This window comes from Galleria mellonella, unplaced genomic scaffold, assembly GCF_026898425.1.
Source record: "Galleria mellonella isolate WM207_F2 unplaced genomic scaffold, CSIRO_AGI_GalMel_v1 utg570, whole genome shotgun sequence".
Lineage (NCBI taxonomy): Eukaryota > Metazoa > Arthropoda > Insecta > Lepidoptera > Pyralidae > Galleria > Galleria mellonella.
The window spans coordinates 271,543-288,467 of record NW_026442120.1 but is presented as its reverse complement, the minus strand read 5'-3'; the positions used below and the strand labels follow the sequence as shown (position 1 = coordinate 288,467).

At 34.9% G+C, this 16,925-nt stretch overlaps 1 protein-coding gene across 3 annotated transcripts in view; it reads right to left on the bottom strand.

The window, feature by feature from the left end:
• The window catches only part of LOC113517858 (protein sidekick-1-like), a 331,792-nt gene that overhangs the window by 314,476 nt on the left and 391 nt on the right, over positions 1-16,925 (bottom strand). The window lies entirely within an intron of this gene.

Sequence of the window (16,925 nt, the reverse complement as noted above, 5' to 3'; positions counted from 1 at the left end):
TCATCTGTACCCAGTAAATTCACGCCATATCCCACCCTTTAAACCGAAACACAGTCATGCAAACACAACTGCTTCACGGTTGAAACACGAATGTGACAGAGATACCAAAGCCATCGACTTTTGTACAAAGTCTCCCACTGGTAAAATCTAATAATGTATAAGAGCTATCTTGTATACATGAGAAAGTATTTCTAGACTACTAAAGCTTACTACATAATTATTTCAACCGTTAACTGTCCACTGTTGAACATAAGCCTTCGGCCATAAGGGGAGATTTTCCAGTATTTTCCACGCTTGGCAGGCTGATTGGCAACCGCAGTAAGGCTTTTAGAGATATTATAAGAGAGGCGCCGCTGCCCAACCCTTGCCATCCCTCTCGACTCTTACGACACCCACGGGAAAGGAAAAAGTGGCCTATTCTATACCGGGACCACACGGCCAATTCAGTTCAATTTAATCAAATTATATCATATTGTTTATCTTTATAATCCGTATCAATCTATGAAGGGAACAACAAATAAAGAATTTTTTTTTTACCACTAAGGTGGCAAACAAGCATACGGCCCACCTGATGGTAAGTGGTTACCGTAGCCTATGAACACCTGCAATACCAGAGGTATTACGCGTGCGTTGCCGACCCTGAAGAAACCTCCTTACCTCTCTTTTGAAGAACCCGAAGAAGAAGAAGAAGAAAGAAGAGTTTTCATTCGTTCAAATTCTCGATTTTTTTTTATTTGTACTACGAGTTCTATTAGATATCTGCAGACGGTCCTTTTAACGATCCAATCGTTTGTACACTTTTTCATTAAAATCTATTAAAACAGATTCATCTAATTATCTTCATCACGATCTTGACCTTATCTCAATTATTATTTGAAGTCGGCGTAATATGTTTTTATTTATTTATTTATTTCTTATTGCATTCCATAATATAATCAGTAGATAACATTTCAATTATGGACCCTGTTGGGCACAGCGAGTACGAGAGAGGAGGACAACACTTCTTTCACTTTAGAAGTAGTCTAAGGATCTGTTACAGTATTATCCAGTCATTGATATTGTATCACGATAGCTACGTATTTTCTTACTATTATTATTATTCATTATTTAAGTGTTGGTGTGTATCTATTCATATCGTAATTGTTATTAGTATTATACAGATTTCCTTCCATTCTTCTCTATTCACAATCTCATTTTGGCCATACCATCTTTCACACACGTTCACAACACCTTTTACCTTCTATTGAAACAAATTCATGCATTAAAAATTAATTATTTAAATTATTATAAGAGAAGTTAAAATCAGGTATATAATATTGCAACCCTAGTAGTTAATAATTGAGTAAGAACTTGTCAATTCGGAGACAAGACACCAACGGTGTCAATTAGTGGCCGAAGTAACCTTTGACCGCTGCTTCTTTTGATGTCAACAAGCTCGTTATTGATACACCTCCTCTCGTTTGAGAGTCCCTTTTAATAATTAAAATTAAACAATTGTGTATTGTAAGATTTGTATTGTAATTGTATTAAACTTTTACAAAACTTTGTGTAATAAAAGAAAATATCAATGATTTTTTTTTTAAATAATAGAAAAATGTTATAATGTTTATACATAAGAAATATTTGAATCAGGAAATGTCATAGGCGTTACATACAAACTGCAATATTGAGTACCCATTAGATCGCAGTATACCACGTGTTTGTAAAATATGCTAGTTCTTGTTTTGTTTATATTTTTTATTAATTATATTAGTTGCAAAATAAAATTGTCGTCTCTTGACTTGATTAGTATGTATTTCTTTTTTGTTCTTTTTCAATTGTTTATACATATTCTTTTTTATAAAAAAACTATAATTGTCAGTATATCTAAAAAAAGGTTAATTTTGAACACCACGATATGGTATTATTTTACAGTTATGATACAATAGGGGAAGAAAATTTTCCGCGACGAAGTTGTGGAGGAACTGTTAGTGTGGGACCCTTGTTTAATATAAGAAAAAGCAAACACTTTTTCCCCACACATCAAAATTATTTATTTAATATTTTTTATACACAGTTTTTATGCACACTTTCACTGATTTGAAGGTTCACTTTGACTTGACACGGGATCCTTGGTTCAGGGTTTTATTGAGCCTGGATGAATGTAAATAGTTAGTTTTATTGGCAAGATCGACGGGCAGAAACCAGGTCCGCAGTCATTTGACTAGCTAAATTACGACTGATTGATTTAGTTTGTATGAGTTCATATAGGCATAATACTGCTAATTTAAATGAAAATAAATTATATTGCTAGTCAGCAATAATATGTCTATATGCTATGTTATAAGAGAACGTAGAAAAAGAAAATCATCTTCATACAATTTCATATTAAGTAAAAGTAAAGCAAAAAGTAAAAATGTATATATTAACAAAATATGTTTGTATACCTAGGCACAGAATTTATCATTGATTCCTATACTAGACTGAGCGTAGAAAAACGAATTCGTATTACCATATACGTGCATAAAGAAATTAACATAGGCTTTCTAGTGGTACAAACAATTGTTTACCTACTAATTTATATAAAGCAAATCTCACCACCAAAGTTTATTAAAAAAAAAATCATGCGATGTTGTGTAGTGTTATGGTTAAACTACAAAAACGTTTACTACTTAAAAATCTAACAGTTAAATTTCATAAGATACTTGTTAAAATTATATAGTTTCCAACTTTTAAATGATTTTTTTTTAATCTTTGAGAAAATCCGATGTGCAGAAAGAATACAAACTTATCAAAGCTTGTACAGAAAACAATAAATCGTGTTGGAGTTTCACAGGGCAGTGCATAATTTATCCCACTTTGAATTTCGGCTGTACAACTCTTAAGCTGAAGTCGGACCTTCTCCGAGGCTATAATTCATAAAGGCATGGCTCTCTAGCGGCTTCATAAATTACGAAGAGGGTCGTTCGATAGAATATCGACAGGCCGACGTGACCGCACTGCATCCAAGGGTAACGCGTGCTTTCATATCGCTGTCTTGAGATATAACTGTAAATATGAGGGCACTCCACGTCTGTGTGATAAGGAAAGGCTTAGTTGGGGTACGTGAATGAATCTTAGTTACAGAAAATCGGAACACATTTTTTTTAGACTCTATCCAGTTTTTTTACACGTGTTAAAAACAAAAAGTGAACGAAATTAAATGAAACCATATCGGATAACAAGTATTTTAAGTTCTATATTCCGAATGCTATATTTATACCAAATTTTGGAACAACATATGAAACCGTTAAGACGCCAAAATGTAACAAATAAACAAACAAACTAACAAGGGTTGTCGAACAAGATAGCGTTGTAAAATATTTAATTTTAAGATCCATTTAAATAAACGTACAATACAAATGCAATTACATTTTTCAGACATTATTATATAATTCTGCTTTTCGTGACGTGCCAACATCAAAACATTATGAAATTTGCTTTTTCATTTATAATTGATAAATATAAGAGACATATTTCTCGAACAAAATTTAACAATAGCTGACTGAATCTGAATAAAAAATGGTATTTGTCAAAATTTGGAAGAGTTTTTTAAGTATTATTCTTGAATTTGTATTTTTCTTTATGTGTCACCATACGAATAGTAATTCAATCATCGTGTTTCAACCGTGAAGCAGTTGTGTTTGCATGGCTGTGTTTCGGTTTGAAGGGTGGGATATGGCGTGAATTTACAGGGCACAGAGGAATAACATCTGAGTCCTCAGGAATGACAACCCATGGGTGGTATCATGGGCGAAACAGTATACTTTGTTATGTTCATGGCACTGCTCATGTCTATAGGCGACGGTTACCACTTTCCATCAGGTGGGCCGTCAGCTTGCTTGCCATTCTTAGTTGTATAAAAAAAATCTTAAACTGATTTATATTTATGTTTATGCTGCATAGTTTTTGACTTACAACCTAAAATATAAAGACCACTGTCCCTTGCAGTTATTAATTGCAATGAAATGATGTTTCTAACTAGCATTCTTTTTGAAACATATTCAAAAACCTCCAAAAACAAATTAAGTTATGTCGTCCTATAAAGATTATTTTACCTCATATCTATGTATGGTAACATTAGCATGAGCTCAACTGGTAACTGGCCGATATTTTTATTCTATTTGTAATAGTCAAAGCAAATTTGTAAGAAAGAAAAATTTATTTTAATAATATAATAGAGAATAGAAGAGGCAAAATGCTGGGCCACCTTATACGACATGACGATTTTATATAGAGCATTGTAGAAGGAAAAATAGGGGACAAAAGAGGAAGAGGAAGACCGAGGAATAACAACATGGGAGAGATAAAAGAAACACTAGGTGTCATGTCGTATAGGGAAGTCAAGGATATGGTTTGGGATAGAGCTGGCTGGAAAAAAATACATGAACTAGTTGCAGCGACAAGAGGAAATTCGTAAATGAAATATAAAAATTTTCCATAAATTCCAAAAGGAAGTCAAAGGCACTTCCGTCCATATTGATTTTATTACAATTGATGCCACCATTTCCTACGATTTCACGATTAAAATAAAAATGTAATAATTAAATATTGTTGATTAGTGGTTCGTCAGGATTTAATATAGTTTTTAATAGTTTATAATTTTTCTGTGATTAAGTTAACCTTATTAAATTTAATGACTGCAGTAAATATTAACATTATCGTCATATTTTTCTGTAATTAAGATTTTCGTAGTTACAGTACAATATTCCTGCTATCCAGTTTAGAGTGATTTTTCATAGTGCTCGCGACATAAATCAATGGCACGCAGCGCTCATATTTCATACAGCGGTCAGTCTTCCAGCGATGCAATAAATTGCGGGCTAGTTGCGACCGAGTTGCGATTCATACACGTGTCGGCCACGACATGTTCTAAAAATCGTTCTGATAAATTACGAGTAGATGAGTCTGTTCAGCAATTACCAATTAGTACGAAACATAACTGCAAGCCATACATAAATGTGGTTTAAGCTTAAAAACTGGTTGATTTTTTGTATAGTTAGCATGATTTTCTTCTAGTACAGAGTTAATAATTTTGAACAGAAAAGAAGTATACCCGACACTTCCTCGTCGACTCACATCTGTTTTTTTAAATTCTGTATTAAAAATTTATTATTATTCGACTTGCATGAATACTCGCTTTCCAGGTAGTAAGACATCATCATCTTCCTAATCTTGTCCTAATTATAATTTGGGGTCGACGTAATATGGTAGTAAAATATTAAATTTAATATCCTCTCCCTGTCTTTGAATTTTAGATAAATAAGTCCTATAAGTATCTCGTGTGATTTCTGCATAGAACAGACCACCCCTTTCTTTCATAAGTCAATTCAGTTATTATCATAGTTTTTAAATACAAATTGATCGAGAAATTTAATAACGATATGGGCATATTTGTAAGACTAAACAAAAATAAATAGTTACATTTGATACTGATTTCCTACTTGTATCAGTACTTGCATTTCAAGCTATCGATTCATTAATTTTGTACGCTGTAGTAATATATCGGATTTAGTCTTTCTTTCTTCTCCTTCTCTCCTTGGCTTTAGTTTCTACTCTTGACAAGAGGGTTGATAAAGTTCAAAGTCGATTTGATGTGAAGTAGACGGTGCTATATGATAGGTAATATATTTATTTGTTTAACATTAATTCATTATACAAGACATTCTAACCTGCATAAAATATATCTCAACTATATTCTTCTTCTTCTTCAGAATATAGTTGGTAGTATATTAATTTATTTTAACATCTATTGTATAAGTAGGTAGGTATTATATTTTTTTTTAATGGGTGAAATTTCCATTACAAGGGCTTTCATCTTCTCATCTAATGCTTGCATTACATTTTTAGTAACTTCGGTAGATATAATTGAAGTCTGCTTGTTCAGTTTTTCGTCTAGTTTTGAGAGTAACAGTTCCATATTTTTGTCCATATTGAGTGTTTAAAGTCGTGAACGTAATCCGTTAGTAAATTAACACTTTTTAATTTTAGCACTTTTTTCTTTGTCTGGCAACACCACAACTATCAGTGTCAAATATGATATGGTTGGTACGTAGATGTAGATTGGATTTGTAGGGTTGGTACTATTGTTGAAGTTTCTTCTATTGTCTATGATGCGAGATGAATTGTCACTTTTGAATATTTTTGAGGTTATGTTCGCAGGAATATCGTTTAAAATTTTCTAACTAACACTATTTTTTCAGCAAAATTTTTTTATAAATCACACACTTTGTAGGGTTTTGATAACTAATATCACTGTTTTGTGCAGGTTTGGTGTTTTTTTTCCACTGTTTAAGAATATTATCGGCTTAGCAAACTAACAAGAGTATTAACAGTTACGGTACCGGAAACGGAAGATATTGGTTGAAAGAAAGAAAGAAAGAAAAATATTTTATTCAGTGAAATACATAGACATTAAAAAAGCTAACAGTAAACATAAATTCTAGTCATTAAAAAGGCTCTTACTCAGCATGTATTTTTTTTAATTGATGGTAATGGATTGGTAACCCCGCCCGCACTATCGGTATACACCGACGAGGCACCAGTGGAAGATGATAGGTGAGAATGAATGCAGGTTAGTCGGCCCACCATGATGAATTCGAAAAAAATTAAACATGATGGTTTCCAGGGGGAACCGCGTGGAGGTCAACCTGAGAGGGTATATTGCCAGTAATAGGGCTATTAGACCCCATTACTAACAATCCCTTTCCCCCCAATAGGTATTATATTTATTCATAGATCTCTATCAGAGATAAGTCCACGTTTGCTCACAATATTTATAAATGCATTAACAATGTAATTTACAAGTACTGTAGCGAACTCTTTGCTACATTTTTATATTCTTATTGTCATTCGAAATTTATATATTTTTTTGACATATTGTTTTTACATATTGTTAAAATATATTTTGCTAAAGTCTGTCTCCTCATCTTTTCTGTAGTTTTCCATTCTAAAATCCTCTCATTGCATATCAAAAGCATTATCTTCGTTTCATTTGGTCCTTCTACCTACTTATATTTACAGCGCACCTATTTGTCATAGTCCATTTTCTAGTTACATGTAAGTATAATTTTATTCGTTTTCATATTACATTACGTTCTAGTAGCTATCACGTCATTTAGTTTTCATGATCACCCGTAGTAAGAGTAGAGTCATGTCATCTGAACCTACGCCAAGTTGTTACGTTCCACAAGTCAACCCAGACTCTAATATCGGTGGTGTGGAGGGCGCTACGGCTCATAGCATAAGAATCACTAAAAGTGGGTCCAGGCATTCCTCCGCAACTATTAAAGCACAAAAGGCTGCTGCAGAAGCACTGGTTTTGCGCCGCCGCTTGGAACGTGAGTTAGACATCGTCACACGGGAACGCGAACGTGAACGACAGTTGGCAGCTTTGCAGGAAGAGGTTGAAAATAGCGAACTGCGAGCAGAGTTGGCTGCCATTGAAGCAAACGGCAGCTGTACTGGAAGTCGCGCAAGTCATCGGAGCTCTACTAGGGTGGTAAATGATACTGAGAGGTGGGTGGAAAACACTCAATTTATTAAAAGTCATGGAGACAGAGATATCAGGGACATTTCTGCAGTAGAATGTGGACAACAATGTTTTGTTCCATTACCCGGTAGTTCGGTACTACCACCGACTGCCACACGGGCAGCTGCATCCCCTGTCATAGCTTGTATATCACAACCGTGTAATAATGGTGTGCCCGTAGCGGTGGACATTTCACCTCCGCTCATTAATACGGACGCAAATATTTTAAAAGCTGTAGCTGACACCGCGGCAGCAGCGAAGGCTCTTGCCTCTGGTCGCGTTGCTAACCTCGAGTTATTTCCTTTTTTTGGTAACCCACTACAATGGTTACAGTTCAAACGTATTTATGACGTCACTAAATCTAACTTCTCTACTTTAGGTAATTTATCCAGACTTCAGAGCGTACTCAAAGGGCCCGCATATGAGGCCGTCGCGACGTTACTAATGGCAACAGATGACCCGGACGAGGTGGTGCGCGCACTTGAAGAAAACTTCGCGCGTCCAGAGTTTATCGTGTTCAGGGAAGTGTCTCATTTAAAAAATCTTCCACGTCTGGGCAATGATCTGAAAGAACTATCGACACTCGCCAATAGGGTACGAAATTCTATAGCTACAATTAAACTGTTAAATCAGTCAGAGTATTTATACTCTCCTGAGTTATTCTATGCCGTACTAGGAAAATTAAATCCTACAATGAAAATTAGGTGGACGGATTTTGCCACACAAGATACTACTCGACGTCCTAAGCTTGAATTGTTGTCTGAATTTTTGAGGCGCGAACTAGACCAACACATTCGGTTTGGTCTGTCACCCGAGTCTAGTTCGTTCCAACAATTTAATACCGATAAACAATCATTTAGGCGAGAAAATATTAATACTGTCACGCATATTAAGGGCGAGAATACAAAAATACAAACGGTATGTTCGTTTTGTAAAAAAGATCATAACATTAAGTCATGTTCTGAATTCAAAACTTTATCTGTTGATGAAAGGTGGCAATGGTTACGACAAGCAAAGGTTTGCTATCGTTGTCTAAGAACTAATTCACATCAATGGAAAACTTGTAAAGTAAAGCCATGCAATATAGACGGATGTCATGTTCGTCATCATCCTTTACTTCATCAATATCCGTCTAGTTCACATAAGGCAAACGTCACACAAGTCACAGATAATAACGTTATAGATATAGAAAATACACAATCAATTTCAAATAATTTAAAGTCGTCTGAAGGTAACGTTTTTATATCCACGACTCATACAGGTATACAACATCCTTCTACAGGTTACCGTCCTCACGTGTATTTAAAGGTGATACCTATCACTGTTTCGGGGCCTAAAGGTAGTTGTGATGTATTTGCACTACTTGACGATGGAAGCACCGCTACTTTAATAGATTCTAGTGTTGCGACGCGCATAGGTGCGACAGGGCAACAACGCAAGATTACTGTAAACGGTATTGGCGGTCTTGAACGACATGTTACGGTATCATACGTTAATTTTCACATTAAGGGTAGACACACACAAGAGACATTTTTAGTAAAAAATGCTAAGTCTATGAATTCGTTATCCTTGCAACCTCAAACAATTCGTCGTCAAGATATCGAAACTTTTTCACACCTTAATGATTTAGTCGATGTGTTATCATATGAGGATGCCACTCCAACCGTTTTAATCGGAGCTGAGGACTGGCATTTATCAATTAATCGTGATATTCGTGTTGGTAAGAAGAACGAACCCGTGGCCTGTTTAACATCACTAGGTTGGACGTTATATGGCGCTTCTTCAAGTAAAACAAAATTAGTAGAATTTGTAAATCACGGTATATTTATAGAGTCATCTAAGGATGATAATTTAGAGTCGTTAATCAAAGAACAGTATAAAATAGATTCTTTAGGGATTTCTAAGACGGTATCACAACTTAATATACAGGAACAACGTGCAGTTGATATTTTAGAAATCACTTCGAGGCGCTTACCCTCTGGTCGATTCGAGGTAGGCATGCCTTGGCGTCATGATATCCAGCACGTAGGCGAAATATTAGAAAGTTCATCCGTCAATGAATGGCGATGGGTACCAACGGATATGAATGTAGCCGATGACGCGACTAGATTAGGTAGGACTATTAATTTTGATAGTTCACATAGTTGGTTTTGTGAGCCAACATTTTTACATAATTCTCCAGAAAACTGGCCAAAGGTGCCAATTAATATCGCACCAGTTCGTGAGGAGCTAAAGTGTCAACCACATGAATTGGTGGGATTCACTTCTTTTGATTCAGATTTGGCTTTTCCAGTCACAGCAAATTTTGATTTCTTTAGTGACTGGACTCGTTTATTACGTGCCACAGCTCGGGTTCATCAAGCTGTAGCTATTTTTAGAGAAATTTTGGCCAACATTCGAAATTCTAAATTAAATGGCGAAGTCTTTCGTTCTCGCCGGCGCTTAACGTCCACTATTCTGCTACCATTAGATGCCGATTTAATTAAAACCGCAGAAAGGCACATCTTGCAGCGCACGCAACTAGATAGTTTTGGAGAAGAATATAAATTGATCCTTAATTCTACACCAATACCTCGGAATAGTCGCCTGAGCAAACTTTCACCAACTATTGGAGAAGACAAGCTGGGAGAATTAAAGCCGTAGAGGATGTTGATCCAGACACCAATCTTGCTAGATGGTCGCCACCCAATTGTACACTTGTTAGTACATTTTTACCATTGCCGTGCAGGTCATGCAAACCATGAGTTGGTGATAAACGAGTTAAGACAAAAATTCTGGTTAGTTAGCCTTCGTAATACTGTGAGATCCGTAGCCAGACAGTGTCCGTTTTGTCGAATTCGCAGGGCCTTGCCAATGGATCCTGCCAGAGGAGACCTGCCGCAACAAAGATTGGCACATCATCAACGACCTTTTACATATACTGGAGTGGATTACTTCGGTCCAGTTACTGTGACTATTGGGCGACGTTACGAAAAACGCTATATAGCCTTATTTATATGCCTGTCTTCAAGAGCTATCCACTTGGAGGTGGTGCATAGTCTGTCCACAGATTCTGCGATAATGAGTCTTAGACGTTTTATTGCCAGAAGAGGAACTCCAACCACCATCTTTTCTGACAACGGTACTGCATTTATTGGAGCCAACCGCATTCTTAAAGAATTTTACACATCTGATGTAAAAAATTTTGCGGCTACAAAAGGTATCACTTGGAGCTTTATTCCACCAGCAGCGCCAACTTTTGGAGGGTGTTGGGAGCGGCTTGTAAGATCTGTCAAGGTCGCCTTAAAAGCCACTCTCAAAGAAAGGTCACCCAAAGAAGAAATTTTTACGACACTTGTAGCAGAAGCTGAGGCAATTGTAAATTCACGCCCATTAACTCATGTTTCAAGCGATCCTGATGAACCAACCACCTTGACACCATTCCATTTCCTCATTGGTACGTCGTCAAACCAAATAACACCACCATTGGAAGATCGTGACCTAATTGGCCGTTCGGACTGGAGAAAGGCATTAAGGTTGGCTGACCATTTTTGGAATCGGTGGGTGCGGGAAGTCCTCCCCACAATGCAACTAAGAGTCCAAACAAAAGGAACGCAGGATTTGCAAGTCGGAGACGTAGTCTTTATAGTCGACGAGTCTCTACCACGAGGTACTTGGCCACGAGGACGGATCGAAAGATTGTTTCCCGGCAGAGTTGGGGTAACACGAGTAGTGGACGTTGCCACAGCAGGAGGTACGCTACGGCGCCCCCTTAAAAAACTAGTAAAGTTGACCACTTAAGGTTTGTCTGACCTTGGCCAGTTTAACTAGTTGGTGCAGTTCTGCACGAGGGGCAGGATGTAGCGAACTCTTTGCTACATTTTTATATTCTTATTGTCATTCGAAATTTATATATTTTTTTGACATATTGTTTTTACATATTGTTAAAATATATTTTGCTAAAGTCTGTCTCCTCAACTTTTCTGTAGTTTTCCATTCTAAAATCCTCTCATTGCATATCAAAAGCATTATCTCCGTTTCAAGTACAATAAAGAATATATTATTATCTGTTTTCATTAAATTTGTGATTTCATTGTTATTAGCTACGTTTGAAAATAATTTTTGATTCCTATTTCGGTTTAAATGGAAAAATCATCTCGGTTCTCAAAGTACTATCCGGCGGATAGAATTTTTAAATGGAAATCCATTTATTCAGGTAGCTCGGTAAAAGCTTCACTTGAAATGGCAGCAACTAGTGAAGGAAGTTCGATATTCATTTTAGCGTCGCACCGACTCCATTCACGTGGACGAATGACCACTAACTAAATCTTAATCCTAGGCTTTACCTGTCTACAATCAAAACGAACCCGATTGTTATCATTTGAAATCTGATTTGCGTCGTATGATTGCAGATTTAATGTTTATTCATAAAATTCTCAGTAATAAATTGTCCAGGATTTGTACGTAAAACAATGAAATTAATGCCAAATTACCTAAAATTGATATAATGCATGATAGTTCGAATTCCTACAGAAATAAATTGCTGAAATACTTTGTACAGTGATCTAATAATAAGTAACTCTTAATTATCATAATAAATATGTATATATATATATATATATATATATATATATATATATATATATATATATATATATATATATATATATATATATATATAATTTAATTCACTTATAATCATATTTACTGATATTACAACTTATAATGCAATATGCTGTTGGTGTTCCTTTAAATAAATAAATAAATAATTTATGACAAAATTCCTTGTATTAACTTGCAATTCAATAATATATTCATTTTATTTTCGCACTAACTTTTATTCTTTCCCACTACTTGTATGGCACTCATATGACACACGTATGTACACGGAGCTTATATGGCTTAGTGGACGACGAAAATAATCCAAGGTACGGCAGTAAGCCCACTCTGTGCCACATTGGATCTCAGTCTTAGAATAATCTTCATACTGATACAAACATACAGTGTGTTAAGTTCTCCACAACAGTAGGTGAAATGTTTTTGAATACCCCTTCTGAGATTAAAGGCCTAAACATGTATTTGATTACAAAATATTCAAATCTTACTATTATAATTACTATATTATAAATGCGAAAGTTTGTGACGACGGATAGACGGACTGATATTTGTTATATTTTCTCGTAAAAACTAATGAATGTACCTGAATGAAATTTGGTACATAGATTATATCATAACTTAATACATAGGATACTTCATGTCCTTATTGATTTACGGGAGCAAAGTCGAGGAATACAGCTAGTACAATATAAAGGAAGCTTGAAATTTTCAACGGAAATAACTCAATTACGTCATGACATCTACTAAAATAGGATTTTGGGTTTTTTTCCTGGAACGGGAAATATAATAAATTCACACGCCCAAAACGCTCAGGATTTCTTCCAACGCAAAATTACCTCTAAGTATTTGTCAAATTCAAATTCGAAATCCCTTTTTGACTATAAATATCATCAAAACTGTTTTCCGTTTAACTTGTTTGGCCAACATTTACAAATTTCTGGTTACCTTAAAATTACACACTGCAAAAACCATAGCAAAGTCATACAACATGTCGTTTAAAGTGAATTTGAAATTCAAATTATGAGAGAGCAAACTACGGCATGTTGATCCGAATTGTTTTTCGGCTCGCGTCGCTGTTCATTTTATCAATAACGTTGATTCATCTGGGCGTATTCGCACAAAACAAACCGTACGTAACGTCGTCGTACACGAATCAATCCGATTGTGAGAGGAGCTGCTTTAATATTAATATCAACGTCTCTCATCATATCGACGCATCGCCGTTTCCTTTGTTTTATTGACTTATCAGCTTTTGTCGCGGTGCCGCTCGGCGAAATCAATATTCTTAAGGGGCAAATCATATTTTGGAGATACTAGAGGATATTGAAGTAAATCTCCTAAATATACTTTGTTCGACAATCGCTTACAAATTGAATTTAGAATCGTTTTAACTTCGTAAATTAATATTACTCATCACGCTTTTATTATTGCAAGTATATAATGAGTGCTACAGCAGAATTATAGCATGTTTTCCTAAATCCTTATTGGACGTTACTAACGATATAAAATGAGTTTGTTAATTATTTCTTTGTTACTTCTTTTCACTGTTTTATTTAGCCAATCATCTTGAAACTTGGTACATACTAAAAATATATATGACATAATATATAAAAATATTAATAAAATAAGTAATGCAAATAAATTATTTATCTTTCCATCTATAATATATATATTTGATAAAAAAAAGATGTAAGCTGCCTTTACAAATTCCATGTGAACAAAGTCGCGCGTACAAGTGATTTATAAAAAAAAAATAACAAATCAATGCAGTACATTATCATCACATAGTTTATCATCGATAGATAATGTAAAAAATATAACGATTGTTCATTTTTTGGCATTACGAAGCAAAATACACAATATAGTTTAATTAGGGTAGACGCAGATTCAAATTTCACCTTTTTGGTCACATCCGTCATTCTCGAAAATGGGAACTACTTGTTGTGGGACTGATCTACCCATATTTACTGTGCATTTATAAATGATTGTACAACATTACTTTGAATAAAACATGTAAATAAAACTTGATGGTAATTATAATCACAGTATCCATACAAATGCAAAATTATCTTTTTCACTAGTAAATTGAAAACGAGTCACTGCTGAGTTTTTTGCGAGTTCTTCTCTAAAGATAACAACGTTCTAAACGCAGCAGTAGAGAATACGATTTAAAAAAGTTTGTAAACAAGTTTATTTGAATAAAGACGATTCCCATTCTATTCAATTAAAATTTTCCTTTTCAAAAATATTACAGATATAATATTGAAATGAATTCAAAAACGGTATAGAATTCGATATAAATAACTCGTACATTCGAATATCACCTAAACAACCGCACCCACGCATTCTCACTAAATCTTGGCTTTGTCCTGCCATAAGAGGCTATCATACCCACACCCATTGCCTAAACCCAATTCGGATAATATTATCAGCCTTGAAACTTTTTTATTTCACTTAAAATAGTAAACAAGGTAAGAGTCTACGTGGCAGAAAATGCACTTATAGCGGGGGAAAGGTATAGTTAGCAATGGAGTTTGACAGCCCCATTGCTAGCAATATGCCTTATCAGATCGACTTCTACGTGATTCCCCCTGGAAACCATCGTGAACAATTCTTGTTGAATTCGTCACGATGGACTAACTGACCTACTTCATCCTCACCTATGATCCTTCACTGGTACCCCGCCGGTGTATACCAATACCACGGGTGGGGTTACCATTCCATTATCATTCATTAAAAAAAACTTATAGTCATGAACAGCGACATGTTTATACCAGAAGGGGTCTTTGTACAAAAGCCATCTGCATGGGCATCTCGTGTGCCGCCATACAGCAGCTGTACTTGCAAGGCTGTATTTCAGTTTGATGGATAGGATAAAGCAATGAAATTAGAAGGTAAAAAAGACCTAACAGTATGCCACATGAGAGAGACGAGCGTCACTGTGTATTCTATGATATCCATAGTACTGCTCATGTCTATAGATGACAGTTACCATTTTCCATCAGATGAACCATCAGTTTGTTCGCTATTCTAAATATCATCAATACTTTTTAATTCATCATTCACTGTGATGATCCGCATATTGTCCCCCTATTCCATCATTCTTGAGGACTAAGATATTATGCAACATGCATCGGTACTGAATAATTTAACTGTCATATCATCACCTTCATACTAGAATACTTAGGCAGTTGACTTCATATAAAGTTTGACTTCTAATGTAAATATATATTTTTTTATCTTAATGTATTTTTTGTCATCATCGTCATCACTGTTGAATATAGGCCACCACTTTTTGGAGGGGTTTGCAATAGTTGCCATGTTTGGCGAGTAGGTTGGCAAACGCAGTTAGGCTTTGGTGACGTTTTAAGAGGGACGCTACTGCCTCATGCATGCATGCATGCTCATGTATTTTTTGTAACTACTCATAACAAATGCCAACAAGAGTATTCTGATACGATCATCCATCTTAGAAATGGTATCTTTTATTTCTCTAATCGTCATTGGTTAATAATACTGATAGTTTTTTTATACAACTTAGAATGGCAAACAAGCTGACAGCCCACCTAATGGAAAGTGGTAACCGTCGCCTATAGACTTTGAGCAGTACCATGGACATAACAGAGTATACTCTTTCGCCCATGATACCCTCCATACGTTGCCATTCCTGAGGACTCGGGTATTATTCCTCTGTACCCTGTAAATTCATTGCCATATCCCACCCATCAAACCGAAACACAGCCATGCAACCACAACTGCTACACGGCTCACTTATACACTCTGTCCTAATTATTTTAAGTAAAAAGGCCAAGAGTAATTGTATCATAATATTTTAGATTTTAGGAGAGCGGCATGGTTTAGCTGAAACCCATTTTATAACCTTTATTATTCGTATTTAGTAAATTTAGTCGCGAAAAAATTGATAAGATAATAAATATATTGTATAATAATAATAAAATGTGACAATTATATGTAAAACATAACAAATAGTAATTTATTTATTTTAATGTTTAACAGTTTTCATCTAATAAAACCATAGTTAAGTACAATAAAAGACTATTATAACTTATCAATTATTCTATTAAGTGTGTTGAGTGCGTAATAAAATTTATAATAATTAATAAAATCTAATTTTATTCGGATTAAAATTTTAAAAGCGTCTCCAAGTAAACTTCAGACGTTCCTCGCCTCGGCGCGATTGCCCAAATATTTTAATGATCCAATAAACTTTTAACGAATTCCCGAGGATCGCAGAAAAATCTCAAATTACAACATACTTATAATGAAAATAAAGATCGTAATGAGCCTGGGTAATACGAGTTGCTTTGTTTGAAATTAATCCTTATTTAATTAATACAACAGGGAATATAAAAAGTTTACGCAGGCACTGAATAATACAATTACTTGTGTACGGGAGTGCGCGGATCCAGTTTCCGCGTTAATTTCGTTTACAAGTTCATCTATTCTTATAATTAATTCAAATTTACTGTTGTTATTTCAACTTTAACTGGTGCATATATTAATTATATATTTAGTTGCGGTATTTTGAAGGTAAAATTTAACAGTTAAAATAATTTGCCTGTTTATTATTATTCAATGAAATTTCCAGAACTTCCGTATATTATGCGGATATAACAGAAAAACTATCTACACTTATATAAATGTATTGATGTAACGTTGTAGGTTCACAAAGACAAAACAATACATCTATATATTTGTTAGAATTATATTAGGTACAAAATTATAAACAAGAAAAAGACGATAATTCTTTACAAATGTA